Below are 17,186 nucleotides of genomic sequence, written 5' to 3' on the forward strand. Positions count from 1 at the left end.
GTTGTTTCCCTAATTTCTCGCTCAGTGAATTTGTTATTTGTGTACAGGAAAGCTATTGATTTTTGTTGACTATGTATCCAGCTACTCTACTGAATTTGCTTATTAATCTAGAAGTTTTAGTGGAGTTTTTGGGGTCTTCTATGTAGTGTATCATGTCATCTGCAAATAATGATAATGTAACTTTTTCCTTTCTTATCATTAATCCTTTTATTTCTTTCTCTTGTCTAATTGCTCTTACTAAAGTTTTTAGGACTATGTTGAATAAGAGTGGAGACAATGGACATCCTTGTCTTTTTCCTGATTTTAGAGTGAAAGCTTTCAATTTTTGACAAGTTAGTATGATGTTGGCTGTTGGTTCGTCATAGATGGTTTTTTATCAATTGAGATAAAGACCATCTATTCTAATATTCTGTAGGGTTTTTATCATGAATGGGTGCTGGACTTTGTCAAAAGCTTTTTCTGCATCTATCGAGATGTTCATATGATTTTTGTCCTGGGCTCTGTTAATATGATGTATTCTATCTACTGATTTACATATGTTGAACCATCCCTGGGATGATTCCCACTTGGTCCTGGCATATAATCTTCTTGATGATTTGCTGCATTCTGTTTGCCAGTATCTTTATTGAGGATTTCTGCATCCATGTTCATTAGGTAGATTGGCCTGTAGTTTTCTTTCTTAGTTGGGTCTTTATCTGGTCTTGGTATCAGGGTAATGCTTGCTTTCAGGAATGAATTTGGGAGTATTGCTTGCCTTTCAATTTCATTAAAGAGTTTGAGAAGTAATGGGTTAGGTCTTCTCTAAATTTCTTATAGAATTCAGCAGTAAATCCATCAGGGCTTGGGCTTTTCTTTGTTGGTAGGTTTTTAATTACATCTTTCATTTCCTTGATTGATATTGGTTTATTGAGGATATTTATGTCTTCTTGATTCAGCTTTAGTAATTCATATGTATCTAGAAATCTATGCATTTCTTCTGCATTTTTCATCTAACTAGAATGTAAGTTTTCAAAATAGGTGTAGATGATCTTCTGATTTCTGCAGAGTCCATTGTGATTTTACCCTTCTCATTTCTAATTTCATGGATTTGAGTCTTTTCTTTCTTTTTTTTTTTTTTTTTTGATAAGTTTGGCTAAGACTATGTTGATTTTATTCAACCTTTCAAAGAACCAACTCCATTTATTGATTCTTTATATTGTTTTCTTGGTGTTCAGTGTGTTAATTTGTGTTTTGATCTTTATAATTTCCTCCCTCATACAAGCTTTTGGCTTAGCCTGCTCTTTTCCTTCTGGAAGTTTGTGGTTCATCATTAAGTTGTTTATTTGCACTTGCTCTGTTTTCCTGGTGTGGATATTCATTGCTAATAAATTTTCCTCTAGGACTGCTTTCATTGTGTCCCACAAGTTCTGGTATGTTTTTTGTTTGTTTTTTGTTGTTGTTGTTGTTGTTGTTTTACTAGGCAAAGAATTTTATTAATCTTTATTTCAACCTTTATTCCCAGGCTTCTCCAGCTTAACTGCCTGCAAAGAATGAATTGTATGTAAGCAAAAACTGAAAAGAGTTGCAGTGTCCAAGGGGCTTGGGCTTAAAAAATATTGAGATCTAGATTTTATCAGATCCATAAACAAAAACAATTTTTAAAAGCAGTCAGAGTGCTCGCTTTGGCAGCACATATACTAAAAAGCAGTCAGAATATAAAATAGCAGCTCAGAGTAACTTCTCCCAAGTCTTACCTTTTTCAGAAGCTGACTTTGTTCAGTTTGCCTCATTCTTAGAAGCCTCATCAAAATTCTCCGCAAGATCTGGAACTTCATCATCATCATCCTCTCCATTAGCAAGTGGTGCTTTTCCATCCACAGATTGCTTGGGCAGAGATTCAGCCAGGCTCCTTAAACTAGTCAGACTGTCTGCACCAAGCTGGTTCAAGATGCTGGGTAGCATTTCTGTCAGTTGTTTCGTCTCGGCATGGCCTGTAATGGTGAAAGCGTTCGCTGCCAGAGATGCCTGAACTTCTGGGTTGTTGAAGTGGATAACTGTTCCTTGGTTTGTAAACATATTCACCTCTTCAGTACCAGAGATATTGTTTATCCCTTACTTCTTTAAATAAGAACTGAAGTTTTGTATCATCTGCTGTAGCTGCTCTATGAACCACCTTCTTCTTTCTGCGAGCAGTTCCTTTCCCACCAATGCGCACTTGTGCCTGCAGTTTGGCGAGTTTTTCCTGGTTCATGATAGTTTCTTTCATCTTGTCTGAGCGGATATGGGGCAGCGCGGGGGACTAAGGCTGGAGCTCAGAAAGTCTCGGGCAGACCAGCTGAGATTAGGCACACACACGCAGGGACACAAGATGGCAGCTCAAGTTCTGGTATGTTGTACTGGCATTATCATTTAATTATAGAACCTGTCTAATTTCTTCTTTAATTTTACCTGTGACCCATTGGTTGTTCAGGAGGGTGCTTTTTAATTTCCACGTGTTTATGAAGTTCTTGTGGTTTCTTTTGCCATTGATTTCATGCTCATTAATATTCATTTTATATAGCTGGGTGCACTGGTATTTGTTGCACATATATTTATGAGTGTTATCCTTACAAGGATGTAGTGACCTTTATCTCCCTTAATCAGTCTTGGCTTGAAATTCATTTTGTCCCTGCAAATAGAATAGCTACTCCTGCTTTTTTCTGTGTTCCTGTCACATGGATCATTGTTTTCTATCTTTTGACTTTTGGTGTATGAATTTCTATTTTAATTAAATGTGTTTCTTGTATTCAGCATATAGTTGGATCTTGCTTCTTGATCCATTCTGCCAGTCTGTCTTTTGATTGGTGAATCAAGACCATTAATAGTTATAACTGATATGTATTATATTAGAACTCTATAACTGATATGAGACCATGATGGTTATAACCATCATGTATTTATTTATCCTTGTCATGTTATTTTCCTGTTTTTGGTTCCTCATTGCATTTTTTCCCTCTGTCTGTTTGGCTTGCCTGGTAGATTCCTTCTGTTGTTGTTTATGGAGTTGTAGCCCTTGTTATCTCTTTCTAGAATGTCTTTCAGAACATTTTGGAGTGCTGGTTTGGTGGTCATAAGTTTACTCAGATGTTCCTTGTCATAAAAGTATCTTATTTCTCCATTGGTTTTCTTGTGTGTGCATGCCAGAAATCAAACCCATGTCCTCACACTTGCCAGGCAGGCATTGTGCCACTGAGCTACATCCCCAGCCCTCTCCACTGTTTTTGAAAGACAGGGGTACATCTTACAAATGTCTTTGGAAATGAAAAACAGTGTTTCCCCAGAAGAAAATCATGAAGCATTGAGTGGCTTCCTGATCTCCCAGAGTCCTTCTCATGTAGCTTGCAGCCAGTAGAAGTCCCAGAAGGTGTTCTAGTGAGCTCGGGGACTTTCTGCGATGCACTTAGGACACAGCCGTGGAGCCATGACACCAGAAGCCCTAAAACTCTTTAAAACAATTGCAGGATTTGTAGCAGCACTATTTTGTTGACTGTTTTTGTTAAAAGTAGACCATAACGCTAAATCACAGCTCAGCAAGGCAGTCATCTTAGTGAGTTTCTCATTGCTGGGACAACACACCTGACACCCACAAGTTAAAGGAAGAAAGGTCTACTTTGATTCACAGTTTTTAGAGGTTTCAGTCCATAGCTGGCTGGCTCCAAGATAGGGTGGCATGGCAGAGGGGCATGGCAGAGAAGAAACAGTCCATAGCAGGACAGGCAGGAAGCAGGGAATGATTAAGGGCGGAGCAGAGAGATACAATAACCTTCTAGGCCATACCCACAGTAACCCACCTCTCCCTCAAGAACTAAAAGACTTCAGTATTCTAACCCTAAAATGAAGACAACAAGTGGATAAGTGTATTTATGAGAGCCGTGACTTGCTCTCCACCAGGAGTTTGTGTCCCTCTTTTCAGTCCATGATGCCTTTTGAGGAGGTGACTGCCAGGGCCGGCACTTTATTTTCCAGCCTCTGTTGCATCCAAATGTAATCATATGACTGCATGGAAGGTGAGTGGAAGTGGTGTGCGTGTCACTCACAGGCCAGGGCTTTTAAGAAAGCAAGTGTGAGGCCAGAGGGGTGACTAAGGGGTAGAGCTCAGTACATGCTCAGTCTTAGTTCAACCTAAGAGAGAGACAGAAGACAGAGAGAAGAAAGAAAGGAAGGAAGGAGATGGAGGGGAGAAAGATGGCCCTTTTTACCTTCTTGCTACCCCTCTGCCAATGAGAAGCAGAAGGTACCAAGGCCCAGGGAGACACTGGTGTGGTAGTACCAGTGGGAAGAGGAGCCTGGGTCTCTGGGTCACCTGCCAGAAAGCCACATTGGACTATGATACGGATGAGAAACAAGCACCTGTTGTGCAAAGCTGCTGAATTTTCGAGGCATATTTGGGTAACTAGCATTACCCTAATCAGTGAGTCCTCCCATGCACACAGAGCTCCTTCTACTAGTAGATAACCCACTGAAAAACAGGCTTCTATATATATTAGAAGAAACTTCTAAAAGCTACCTCAAATTATAGTTCCTTTTCCTAAGTATGGTGAACAACAAAAAACACAAAAAAAAAAAGAAAAAAAGAGAAAGACAAAAAATAAACAGCACTAGTCCTGAGAAAGCAGAGATCATCTATGGAATAGAAAACAAAATCTTTTAACTTTTAAATTAGTGTTCTTAGAGAAATTTGAAAAGATACAGCTTCCACAAAACTAGAACTGGATACTTTTACCCCTTATCCTGACCTCTCCAAACACACACCAAAAATCCAAAAGAAGAATCCTTGGAAGGCCTGGCATGGTGGTGCAAGCCTGTAATCCTAGCATTCAAGAGTCTAAGGCAGGCGGATCACCATGAGTTCAAGGCTACCCTGCACTATATAATGGGACCCTGCCTTAAAAAAAAAAAAAAAGAAAAGAAAAAGAAAAAGAAAAAAAAAGAGTCCTTGTAAATTGAGGGTATAATTGCTGAAATTATAAAAATGAAAGAAGTGTTGAAAGACAGAGTCTAAAGTCTCTCCTAGAACATGAAGCAAAAGATAAAAGGAGAGCACTTCAGGGAAAAAAGTAAGACAAGAAGAATAATTTGAAAAAATATCAGGAAAGAATGAAATCACTTTTAAAAATTACAGCTATAGAGATTTTTCTCCAAAGTTAGACATAACTATTCTTATCAAAAAGATAAATAAGTGCTGGGCAAAACAAGTGGGAAAACATCATAACACACATTATGGAATTTTAGAAGCCAAATATTAAGCAATCTTAAAGTATTTTTTACTTCCTTAAAACCATTTTAAGTCTATATTACAGTATTGCTAACTGTATTCACAGTGTTGCACTGAAGCTCTCAAAGGTTCTCCACCATGGATAAGTGAAACTTTATGCTACTGAACAGCAACTGGCCATTTACCACTACCCAGGCCCTGGAAACCACCATCCTACTTTCTATTCCTATGCATTTGACTATTTTATATATCTCCTCTAAATGGAATCTGTGTGTTTATTTCACTTAGCAAAATGTCCTCTAAGTTACCATGCTGTCACAGATGGCAAGATTTCCTTCTTTCTACGTCTGAGTAATAGTCCATGTCATGTACATGCCACATTTTCTTGATCCATTCATCCTTTCATGGATTTGTAGGTTGCTTCCGCATCTGGGCTGTTGTGAAAAGTGCTGCACATGAATGCAAGCAAGAAATATTTTTTAAATGTCCAGATAGGAAGAGAAAAATTGTCAGTTACCAAGGAACAATAATAAACTAATACCAAACTTAGTTACTCTAAGCTAGAGTGGAATACTGTAGGTTAGAAAAGGTAGCAGTGCCTTCACAGTTCTGAAGAGGAAAAAAATGTTCAAACATGGAATGTTGTGCTCTGCCAAGCTATAAATCAATGTGAAGGTGTGCTAAAAACGTTTTCAGACTTATAAGTACTCAGGAATTTCATCTCCCATCTGCTTTTTCTGTTGAAGATACTTTTAGATATATTCCAAAGAAGTAGGGTATAAAACAAGAAAGAGGAACAGAAGAAGAAATTATAGTAAGAAGTTTAATCAAAAGCAATTCCAGATTGATAGTTTTGCATGACGTTCACAAAACAAGCTAAATGGTATTAGGGAGACAGTTGGCCCCAAGTACAGTATCTTCAAGAAGAAGAATGCAGTGCAGCCTCCACAAAAGATAGAACAACTATGGAAATGGATGATATTAATGGCATGGGGAAGAAAAGATGTGTTTCTTTCCTCAAGAAGATAAGAAGAAAGACACATACAAATTCCAGGAAAGACAAACAACACAAATTTTATTTTAAAAAGTCATGCTACAAATACAAAGCCCGTAAAAATATGACATCATTTTAAGCAAATTCTGGAACACAAAAATTTATTTAACTTGGACACCAGGAAAATCTTCTCCAAGGAATCTCAAGATCATGACTTTGAATCTATAAAAAGAGAAGTATAATTTTTGCACATTATTTGGCTAAGTAGTAAATAATGATTAAATAGTCACACTAACATAAGTTGGGGGAAAGGCTGATTTTTAACTTTCAGAAACAGCCTATAACCAACATATGAGGACTGGGGATGTAGCTCAGTGGCATAGCTAGAAAGCCCGAGGCCCTGAGTTCGACTCCTGGTACCAAGAAAAAAAAAACGATGGGTCATAATGAGGAAAGGATTCAGTATTAACTTTGAAAATATAAAAACAAAACCACATTTAATACAATATGGTGGGGAGAAATACATCCAGAACATGGCTACTTCTCACCAATTCCACAGCGTACCATAAGAGCAGTCCCCCTACTTCCACTAGTGTCCCTGTACTGTTTTCATTACGCAGCTAGATCCATCTTTCTTTCTCTTTTTTTTGGACAGGGTCTCGCTTTGTAGTGCAGGCTGGCCTTGAACTCACTAGGTAGCTGGCCTCAAACTCACAACAATCCTCCTACCTCCCATCTTTCTAAGCACGAGTAGGACAAGATTACTGTTCTATTCAAAACCTTGCAATAGCTTCCACTGATCCTAAGGTAAAAGCAAAAAGTCCTGTTCTGATCACACGGCCCTTCCTCATCTCAGTCTGCATGACCTCCCTGACCTCATCACCCACCACACCACCCTCTGCCCAGTCCATTCTAGCCATCCCAGTGTCCCGGTCAATGCTTCACTATGCCCGGCACACTCCTGCCTGCGCTGCTCCTGCTGCCTGAAACCGTCTCCTGGATGAAATTCTTATGGTAACAGTTTTCTTGCCTTTCATTCTTTGTGCAAACATCATCCCTCAATGAGGCCAAATCTGACAATCTGATCTAAAATTATTACTCCTAGAAGATTTCCACAGGGCTGATGAGGGACCTAAAACCACCCTACCCACAGAATAAAGTTGCAGGTTTGCTGACTCTCATAGCAGAAAAAAGAATTTTCAGGATGCATCAGTAAGAGGCATCAAGGGACTTATTAGGCAGAAATTTAGAAGTACATACTCAAAGAAATAGAGTACAGGCCCTCAGAGAGGGGCACATTATGATCTGGAGCTTGGGTGTATTTATGAGGTCTTGGGGGTATCCTCAAGATGGATAATCTAGGGGCTGGGGATTTAGCTCAGCGGCACAGTGCCTGCCTGGCAAGCGCAAGGTTGTGAGTTCGATTCTTGGTACCGGAAAAAAAACCACACACACACACACACACACCAAAAAAAAAAAAAAAAAAAAAAGATGGATGATCTAGGATGCACATTCCTATTGTCTGCCAGTTACCCATCCGGTGGGTTATGTTAGGATGCTAGAATGCAAACTGTTTATTTGTATTTGAACTTGAGATAAGCTGCTCACTAATACTGCTGCTTCCTTGAGGACGGAGATCTGTAACAAGAAGCACAATCGGAAGGTAAAAACCATAGCCCCAGAGCCCAGTTTATAGGTTTCCTGTATCTTTTAAAGACTCAGGAATTTTTTTTTTCTTAGTGAGTTTCCTCAAAGGGAAAAAAAGGTGTAAGTAAATTTTGCATCCTGAAGCTGCAGTTTTTCTTAAAGGCATCCTTTTCTATATATCTTTAAAAGTACACCTTTCTACATACCTTTATTTCTTCTCTCCTACATCACTTCCACCTCCCCAACTCCTGATCTCTCTTTCCCTGTTATTCTCTGTGTTTTACACTGAGTTTAACAGCCTCTATATAATTTACATGCCTGAACCCCAGGTGCCAATGAGAGTGAGATTTCTATTTTGTTCAGTGAACACTCAGAACAATGCCTATCACCATAAAAGAGACCCAATAAATAATTGTTGAATGAATAAGTATAGTTTAGGAGTCAGGCATATTATATAAGACTGATGGGACAAAACCTACAGGTTTAAGTATAATATCGAAAGTATAAAAACAACCAAGAATAAAACTATAGTAATAACTATAAAAACCGGAGAGAATACCTAAATTCTTCTTTTTAGCTACACAAAGTGAATAGATAATGTCTTTTAAATTGAGAGATCAAAGAATGTCAGAAAAAGTATATAATTGAATGTCTAAAGGTTATTTTGGAATCCTATGAAGGAAAATTTTTAATTTTTTTTTATTTTTTGTGGTGCTGGGGATTTAAAAGAAAAAAAGCAAAAGGTGTTTGCTGCTCCTAGTCATATTCTGTATAACAACATTTCGATCAATGGTCCATATGGTCCATATAGACAATGGTTGTCCTATCAGATTACATCTACTTGTTAGAGATGTCGCCCCAGTTGTCTTAGTTTAAGCACATCCTATGATACTTGCACAATGACAAAATTGCCTCACAGTGCATTTCACAGAGCACAGCCCCACCATTAAGCAACACACAACATATATACGTTTGTTATAAGCATAGAAATGACATCTTATAGTGAGGTAGGATTTAAAAAGATAAATAAAAAGGAAACAAGAAAAATCATGATTCTAAAATTTGTTTGTTTTTCAAATCAGAGTTCTCACTCTATAATTCAGGCTGGCCTTGAACTCACAATGCAGTCCAGGATAGCCTTGAACTCACTGCAATCCTCTTGCCTCAGCCTCCTGAGTGCTGGGATTATAGGCGTGAGTGTGCTGAGAAAAACTGTGCTAAGAAAAACTCCACCACATCCAGCTCATAATTCTAAAATTGTACTTTTAATAAAAACTGCAGCTTCAGAACACAAACTCAGTTTTTAAAAATTCCTCTGGGGCCCCTTAGACCCTATCTGGCTCCCACAGGATACATACCAGATTACTTGCAGTTGTAATTTTGCAAGAGGCAGTTTAAAGGAATACAAGGGTAAAGGTGAGTAGTAAAATGTTTAAATTATTCTGTCCGAAAAAAAGGAAGAAGATTTGGAAAATGGGGCTAGGAAGTTGAGCAGAGAACTGTTGTTTTTCAATATAAAACCTTCAGTGCTGTTTTATTTTTATGCTATATGTGCATTATTCCGATAGAAATTAAAGAAGAATAGAGCTACTATCCCTGATACGTGTTTTTAATTTATATTGTTTCATCCCAAGTACAAAACCATTTTTTCCTAAAAAATAGAAATTAAAGAAGAAAATAAATTTTAAAAAATAATAATTCTAAGTACACATAAAATATCCAACAGAGTTCCCCCAGTGTACCATACTATCACAAATAATGAAGCAACGCCCAAAGACGGGATTGCAGATCCCATTAGGTAAATTTATTATGTAGTTTATTAGGTTTATTAGACATCTCATGAGTAAATTTTGGAGGGGTTGTTGAAGGTGTTAGCTCAGGTTATATGGGCCTTGGAAATTTTCAAACCAGTGTCACAGGTTAATCACCATGTTTAATATGAGATAACACTAAATATTTGGTGTTAAGCATGTTAACGTACAGTTATATATTTGCGTGGATTTTAAAACATTTCTCTATTAACCAAAATAGTTACTATTTGAATGTCAAGCCCCTCTCTCCTTTGTGCCTATCACTGGTAGGGAATTATTTTAGCATTTGATCTTATTTTCTCTCTTCTGGATCATGTAGGTTGGTTTTGCCCCTTTCTGAGATTGCCAACGGCAAGGGTAACATTCCAAACCAAACATCTGTCGTGAAACGGCAGAAGCCTTTTACCCTTACCCAATACTGTTGCTACAGCAGGAAGACTGTAGTTCTTAAACTAGGATGAATTTCTAGTCCTGGTGGACTCGGAAGTATCACGGTCTCACAGAGTTCCGGAGGACCCAACTGCTCCTTGTGGAGTTGTGGAGTGCCATCAAGAAAGCAAACTGGGAGGACAGTTCTCATGACAGGATAGCAGATCCACAGGGAGTTCTTTGAGTCACTTTTATGGTTGCCCTTGTAGACTCCCCTGGGGCCACCAGGCTTGTGGGGGCAACTGGCAACTAGGTGCTGGGCCGCTGTGGGATGTGGACAGCAACCCCCACACGATGGCAGATAGCACCGTGGCGTCTCCTGCCCTTTCAGCTCAAACACCAGAGGCAATAAAGGAGGATCATTGACGACAGCCAGACTAGAAGGGGAGTTGGGGCCTGGGGAGGAGTAGCTGGTGATCTCAGAGTCATTGTTTAGCGCTTTCAGCCCCATCTGATCAACAAGGAGGTTCAGCAAGAAGATATCTTAGGCCTAGCTAAACTGACAAGAGAAGAAACTTAAGAATACACATTTCCTTCTCTAGCCTAGTTACTGAGCTCCTTTTGTAACAAGTCTGGTAGCTGCTTGAATTTTAAAATGCCCCTAATACATGTTTTTCCTTCCATTTCAGAGTTAATATGCAGATGTTTACATTCCACTTAGGACTGGCTGACCAACAACTTCCAAGTGCCCTTGAGTAACATCCTCATTTTAGCATAAGCAGAAAGCAGCAGAACAGCAAGTTAACCCTGTAGTTGTAGTTCAAGAACTATTGTAATGCACAAGAAACGTTTTAAGTGTGCCAATTAGGAAAAAATACCTATCCAAATTGAAATCCCAGAGTAAATTTATCAACTAGCCAAGCTGTAGTCCAATGAGCTCTTGTTAACCCCTCGAAGGTTGCTAAGAAGGCTTGATCCCTCCTCTAGTACCCCTAGAGAAGACCCCAACTTTGTCATACGCTAGGACCTGGTATAGGTTGCATCCTGTTCAAAAGCCATTTTTCTAGCTTTGCAAATTGACCTAATGGGACCTCAGAAATAAAAGCCAAAGCCTTTGTCTAAAAGCACCAGTTTATCTGACACCAGGAGGACAGGAGGGCAATCTGGCAGGTGGAAGAAGAGTTTGAGCTAGAGGGAAAAATGTAACTCAGAAGGGAGACAGAGGGTTATATGTGAGACCCCCAGAATGCAGGGCAAGATATTCAGGGTTGTAGGAAAAGATTATGTGACAAAGATATTTTATCCTTTTGTTGCACAAACATTAAACACAGACCTGGGCAGTATGTGGGAGCTGTCTTGAGCTTAGTGGAGTCTACAGTGCTCTGTTCCACGACCAAGTTACCTGGTCGTGGGAGTCTTCCAGCAGCAGACGCCTCACCAACATGTAACCGTTTGACCCAGGCCTGCAAGTGTGCAACTAGAGAATTACAATGAGACAAGAGGGGGTTTTCTTCTTCTTCTTCTTTCTTTTTTTTTTTGGTACCAGGAATCGAACTCAGGACCTTGCGCTTGCCAGGCAGGCACTTGTGCCACTGAGCTACATCCCTGACTAGAGGGGGTTTTCTTACCTCCTGGCTCATCAGATGTTACCAAATGGGGAGTCCTGGGGACATCTTTCCTGGCTCTTTGTGGCCTGAACAAAGAAATGGACAAAACACAGAAAAGGCAGCAAAAGTGTACATTTATTAAAGGCAGAAAACAAGTGAGAGTAGGCTGTGAAAGGTTCACAGTTGCCTCAAGACTAGGGGAAATCAGTCTTTCATTTCTGGTCAAGAGCCCAAGTCCCTCCCAGGGGGCTGTTCTGAGCATGATTGACAGCTCAGGCTGAGTCACATCCTCTATTTAACTACACATATCCTTACCCATAATTCACTCTGAGATGCAGCCCACAGGGATGAATAGATAATGAGTTTGTCCATGGCCGAACACTGAGGTGTTTCTATGCCTGCGCCTCAGTTGGGGATTTTCCCAAGAACTGGCTCATGAATTAATATTTCAACTGTGGCTACTGTTTGAGAGTCAGAGAGTTGAGGACCTGGGCAGCATCAGGACCCTTACAGATTGATGCGGAAGTCTTCTTTAGCCCATAATTGATAGGAAGGTTTGCCTTGGCCCACGCTAACCACTATTTTTCTATTAAAATAGAGCCTTTGAAAGCATCCTTAACCAGGAATCTCTGTGAAGCCTGTATATAATTCCTGTCCTCAGGAATATCAAGTCTATACTGATGTCCAAGCCAGAAACCTGGGAGCAACTCTTGTCCTTTCTCTCTCTTCCATTCTCCACATGCACTCATTCCATACAAAGTCCTGCGGACTGTAGTCCCAAAACACAGCATGAACGGCTCCCTGTTCTCTGGTTGAAGGCAGTCCAAATCAACACTATTTCTCATTTGGCCTGCTGCAGTAGTGATTTTACCAAAAAAATTATTAAAAACAGTAGCAAAAGCCTTGTAATGCTTACTATCAGTCAGACACTCTCCTAAGTACTTTACATATCAGTGTATTTGTTCCTCTCAACAATTCTAAGGCATACTGGTACATTAGTACATTAAGATGAAGACGTAACACACAGAGAGGTTAAGTGACTTGCCCGAAGTCTTAGGGCTAGGAAGTGGAGGAATCACCAGTCAGCCCCATTGACTCTCCGCCTCCCCATGCCCCCAGCATCTTCTTACCCTTTTTCTGCGGAGCAGCCAGTGTGATAGTTTAAAATGGGTAATTTTTACACAGAACGAGAAACTCTTAAGGGGACAAAAAAGCAACTCTTTTCTTCCTATTAGTCTGTTCAAACTAACTGCACAAGACAAGATCATTCCTAGTGCCTGCGGTGTCTTTTCAGGTACCTCGAGGTAATAAAAAATATTTCTGTCTTCACAAAATAGTCTCATTTCAATAGTAAAAATGCCCCATACAGTGTACTGGTCCAAATTCTGAACTTCAGTACAGTTAATGCCGTTCCTCCCCACCACACACCCCAGCCTGCTGGGGCTGGTGGGCCTTGCGATGGGGGTGGGGCCTCTCTTCCGGCCTCCTCCACTTCATTCACTTCACTGATCTTTGGCCTGTCGGGGGTGGTGGGGCCAAGGAAGGAAGAGAGATAAGGGACAGGAATGTTCTTGTGTGACAGGCACAGATGTAAGAGCATTAGTACACTCCGGACACGGAGGTATTTAAAGGTGACACTAGCTCTCACGGTCAGATGTTCCTCTGTGCGTTTCTCTGACCGTGACTCCACCGAAGCAGCCTAATCTTAACCTTAGCTGGACACTTGCTTACCCAGTCCACCCTCAGCCCCTCCTTCAGCTGCTGGATCTGAGGGCACAGTTCCAGCCTCTTTCTGCTAAGTTGCCCCGTGTGCACAGAAGGCTTCCTAAGCCTGATTTTTTTTAAAAGGACACGGGAGAGAAAACACGAAGCATGGAGCTTCATCCCCAGCTCTTTTTATTTTTTATTTTGAGACAAGAGCTTGCTAAGTTGCCCAGGCTGGCCTCAAACTAGCAATTCTTCTGCCTCAGCCTCCTGAGTGGCTAGAATTACACATGTGCACCAACACACGTGGCTAAGCAAGATCCCTTTTAAATGGCCCCAGCTATATATTCCTATTAAGGATTTCATGACATTGAGCTGCCAGTGAAGGATTATAGTTACTTTCTATGCCAATAGCAGTAAACAGTTTTCCAAGTAATTCTGTGACCCATGGAACCCAGAGGCTACAAGGGCAACTTTTCATGTGGTATCAATAAAGCCTGCCTCACTAGGCATGAGGTGAAGTTTAAAATACCTGTCATCCCCAGTCTCCCGGGGTCGTAGGGAAGACCCACAACACACTGAAGACTCCTTCTGTTGGAATTTTTCCCATTTCAGCTCTCTCCTCTCCTCTTGCATCTGAGCACACATAGCACAACCTTAAAACAGGCAAGGGAGGAGGAGGGATCCACAGAACTGGTATTGTATGTTTGTTGTTTGCTTTGGGGATTAGGCCTCTCACCCAAGGCCTGGCATGCAAGTCGGCCACCAGTGGGCTGTATTCATAGCTCCACAGAGCTGGATTTAAGGTCCTCTTTTGTAATTCTTTGTCTTGTCCCACAGCCCCCATCCACTTTGATCATCACCTTGCCCTATTTTGCTTCTCTTCGTTACACTTACCACTACTTGATTAGTATGATGTTCTCCAACTTGGTAAAACTGCCTAATATAATATAGTAGGATTGTTTAGGTTTGAATTCACCTGTAAAGCTAAAGGCATAAATGTGAAATACTTAATACAAGCCTGAGAAGGTGAACTGTGAATCTTCATTTCTAACATTAACCTAACTTTCAATATTGAATCAATATTACATTTAGGTGATATTGAAAATGGTAACCTACTTAATTTAAATGTTAAATTTTAAATTGCGGGATTTACATCAAAACCAACATTTCATACATGCACTTTTTAAAGGCATAATTAGGATTATCTTCTAGATAATGTAATGGTTTTTTTGACACCTATAATGCAAGTAATAATATAATTCAGAGATGAGAATGTTATTGCTATATGGGAATTAAATTTAAATTTAAACATTTTTTATTAAACCAAAATAAGACCTAGTAAGTTTGTCATATTCATTGAGCTGTCTTTAATATTTCTTCTAAACAAACAGGTTAGGTTTATATCAATGATAAAAATTTCTATATATTCCTCACTCTAGTTCCACGAAAAAAAAAATGTTCTATTATATTACATAGTAACTCAGAATCAATTATCACTCTGAAAATTTGCTTTACCCTAAGTTCTGGCTAGGTAAAGCACTCCAGGCTTTACTTGGAATTGTTTCTATAAAATTGCCACTGCTTCTAGCTACTGATTTTTTTTTAAGGAATAGAGCATACTTTCACAAATTTCTATACTACGTTTTAAGAAAAGTAAGTAGGCACCTCCATAATTATGAAATCGCTGAGTTAGTGTTTGGAATTCTCCCTGTGAGCCAATGAATGTAAGGAGATGTATGTATACTGTTAGCGCTATAAACAATAACTCAGTGAGGCCTACAGCCTGAGTCTATCCAGAACGGATATAACCAATTTTGACATCATGTAGATAAATAAGCATTGAAAAGTAAACCAATGAACCATAGTATATTCTACCTTTAACTTTTTGTAAACCATGTTTTATGGATAACTTCAATTTTACCAAAAGGCTGATATAGTTCAATATTTTGAAAACATCAGTATTAACTTTAAGTTGGCAGAGGTAACCTAACCAACTACCTTTATGTTTAGTACTAAGAAATATAACTTACAATAAAATTATTGAAATGCAATCCCTTAAAAAAAATTTCAAAAAAAATAAAATCTATCTCACCTACCAGCATGGAAGTGTTTTTTAGTTGTTTTTTTTTTGTTTGTTTGTTTTTTTTTCTGGTACCGGGAATTGAACTCATGACCTCACCCTTGCCAGGCAGGCGCTGTGCCACTGAGCTAAATCCCCAGCCCCCAGCATGGAAGTTTTATGAGTGCAAAAATTGCTTCTTGTCCAGTGCTATTTCTTCAGTGCATAGAAGAGGTGCTGCCAATGGGTAGAAACTCAATATATATTTTTTAGTAAGCAAATGAATTAATGACTTCTAAATACAAATGCATAAAGCCTTCCAAGCTGAACTCATTATGGTTACGACCCTCACTTAAGAAACGCTGATGTACAAGGTTTTTGTCACTTACTAACTGGATAATCTTGTAAGAGCTGCTTAATTTCCCCCATGTCTCAGTTTCTTCATCTGTAAAATGGAAAATCATATCATCTATGTTATATTGAGCATGAGGTTTAGATAAATGAATACATGGAATACTTAGGCTAGTACAATGTCTCACACATAATAAGTGCTTGATGAATGCTTGATGATATTATTATTGCTATCATTACAGAAATCTAGGTTTTTTAGGATTTAAATGGAGGAAATAGAAAAAAGTGGTCATTTCTCACATTATGAAGAAAATTTTAAAATCACAACAATTAAACATGTGTTAGGATTTATAAAGCAAGCCTGGACTGCATGAAAAGTAGGCAGTAGCAGGGAAACTTAGAATAAAAATCTTGGAAACCTCTGCCATTAAAAATTGATCAAAAATAAAAATACAGGAATTCTGGCAATTTAATATAGCCATTCAAGTTTATTAGCAACCAAAAAATTAGTTTATATGTAACTTTTCAGGATCACATTTATAGTGTAATTTAAAGCACGTCTGTATTCCTCAATACGAAATGTCACTCTGATCAGCAAAGGAGACAGAGTCCTTTTTACTGCCATTAGCCCTTCTGCCCCACATAACCACCACCCCTCTTTTACTAACTGACACCTATCGGGAGGCACCAACGTTATGTTGTTCTAGTCCAGGCTTATCATAGTACAAGGTCAATAAAGTTGACCCAAAGAGGGGTTCTATAAATGAAGGTGTTTGATTAACTAAGATATGTTTATTTTGTTTTGTTTGTATTGTTTCGTTTTGTTTTTTGAAACAGGGTCTCACCATGTAGTTCAGGCCGTCCTTGAACTCACTATGTAGCCCAGGCTGGCCTTGAACTCACGGCAGTCTTCCTGCATTAGCTCTAAGATATGTTTTAAAACATCAATTTTGCACTATAAATAAAGCCAAAAGTTGAAGCAAATCACTGAATAATATTGATAAAGTTTGCTTTTAAGTCAGTTGTCCCTTTGCCCCTGATTCTTTGCCTACATTTCACTGGGAATATTTTTTCTTTTTGATTTTTTACTATCCACATTATTATGATGATGTTTTTCTTCATATCAAAACTATCAGTATCCGCTACCATCTTCTTTAGCCAAACGGACTTGCCAGGCATGTAGCGTCTTCCTGTTCCCACACAACAACCTCCCATCTATCTTTTCTTAGTATTCCGAAGCATGCCAGAGAAAGGAAACGATACTGAGTGTCTCAGCATGTCTTAAGTCTCTGCCCGCCTCTCCCTCAGCTCTTACAATTTAAAGACAGTTAAAAATTAGTAAAGTTAACTATGGTACCGTAAATATACTAAAAGAGCGTTGGGCTTTTGGCTAGGAGGAGGCTAAGGT

General features: G+C 39.2%; 1 pseudogene; it reads right to left on the reverse strand.

Moving 5' to 3' along the window:
- Window positions 1-1,722: 1,722 nt before the first annotated feature.
- LOC102018525 lies at window positions 1,723-2,360 on the reverse strand (annotated as a pseudogene).
- Window positions 2,361-17,186: the final 14,826 nt, after the last annotated feature.

Source organism: Chinchilla lanigera, unplaced genomic scaffold (assembly GCF_000276665.1).
Source record: "Chinchilla lanigera isolate Chin_1 unplaced genomic scaffold, ChiLan1.0 scaffold00034, whole genome shotgun sequence".
Classification (NCBI taxonomy): domain Eukaryota; kingdom Metazoa; phylum Chordata; class Mammalia; order Rodentia; family Chinchillidae; genus Chinchilla; species Chinchilla lanigera.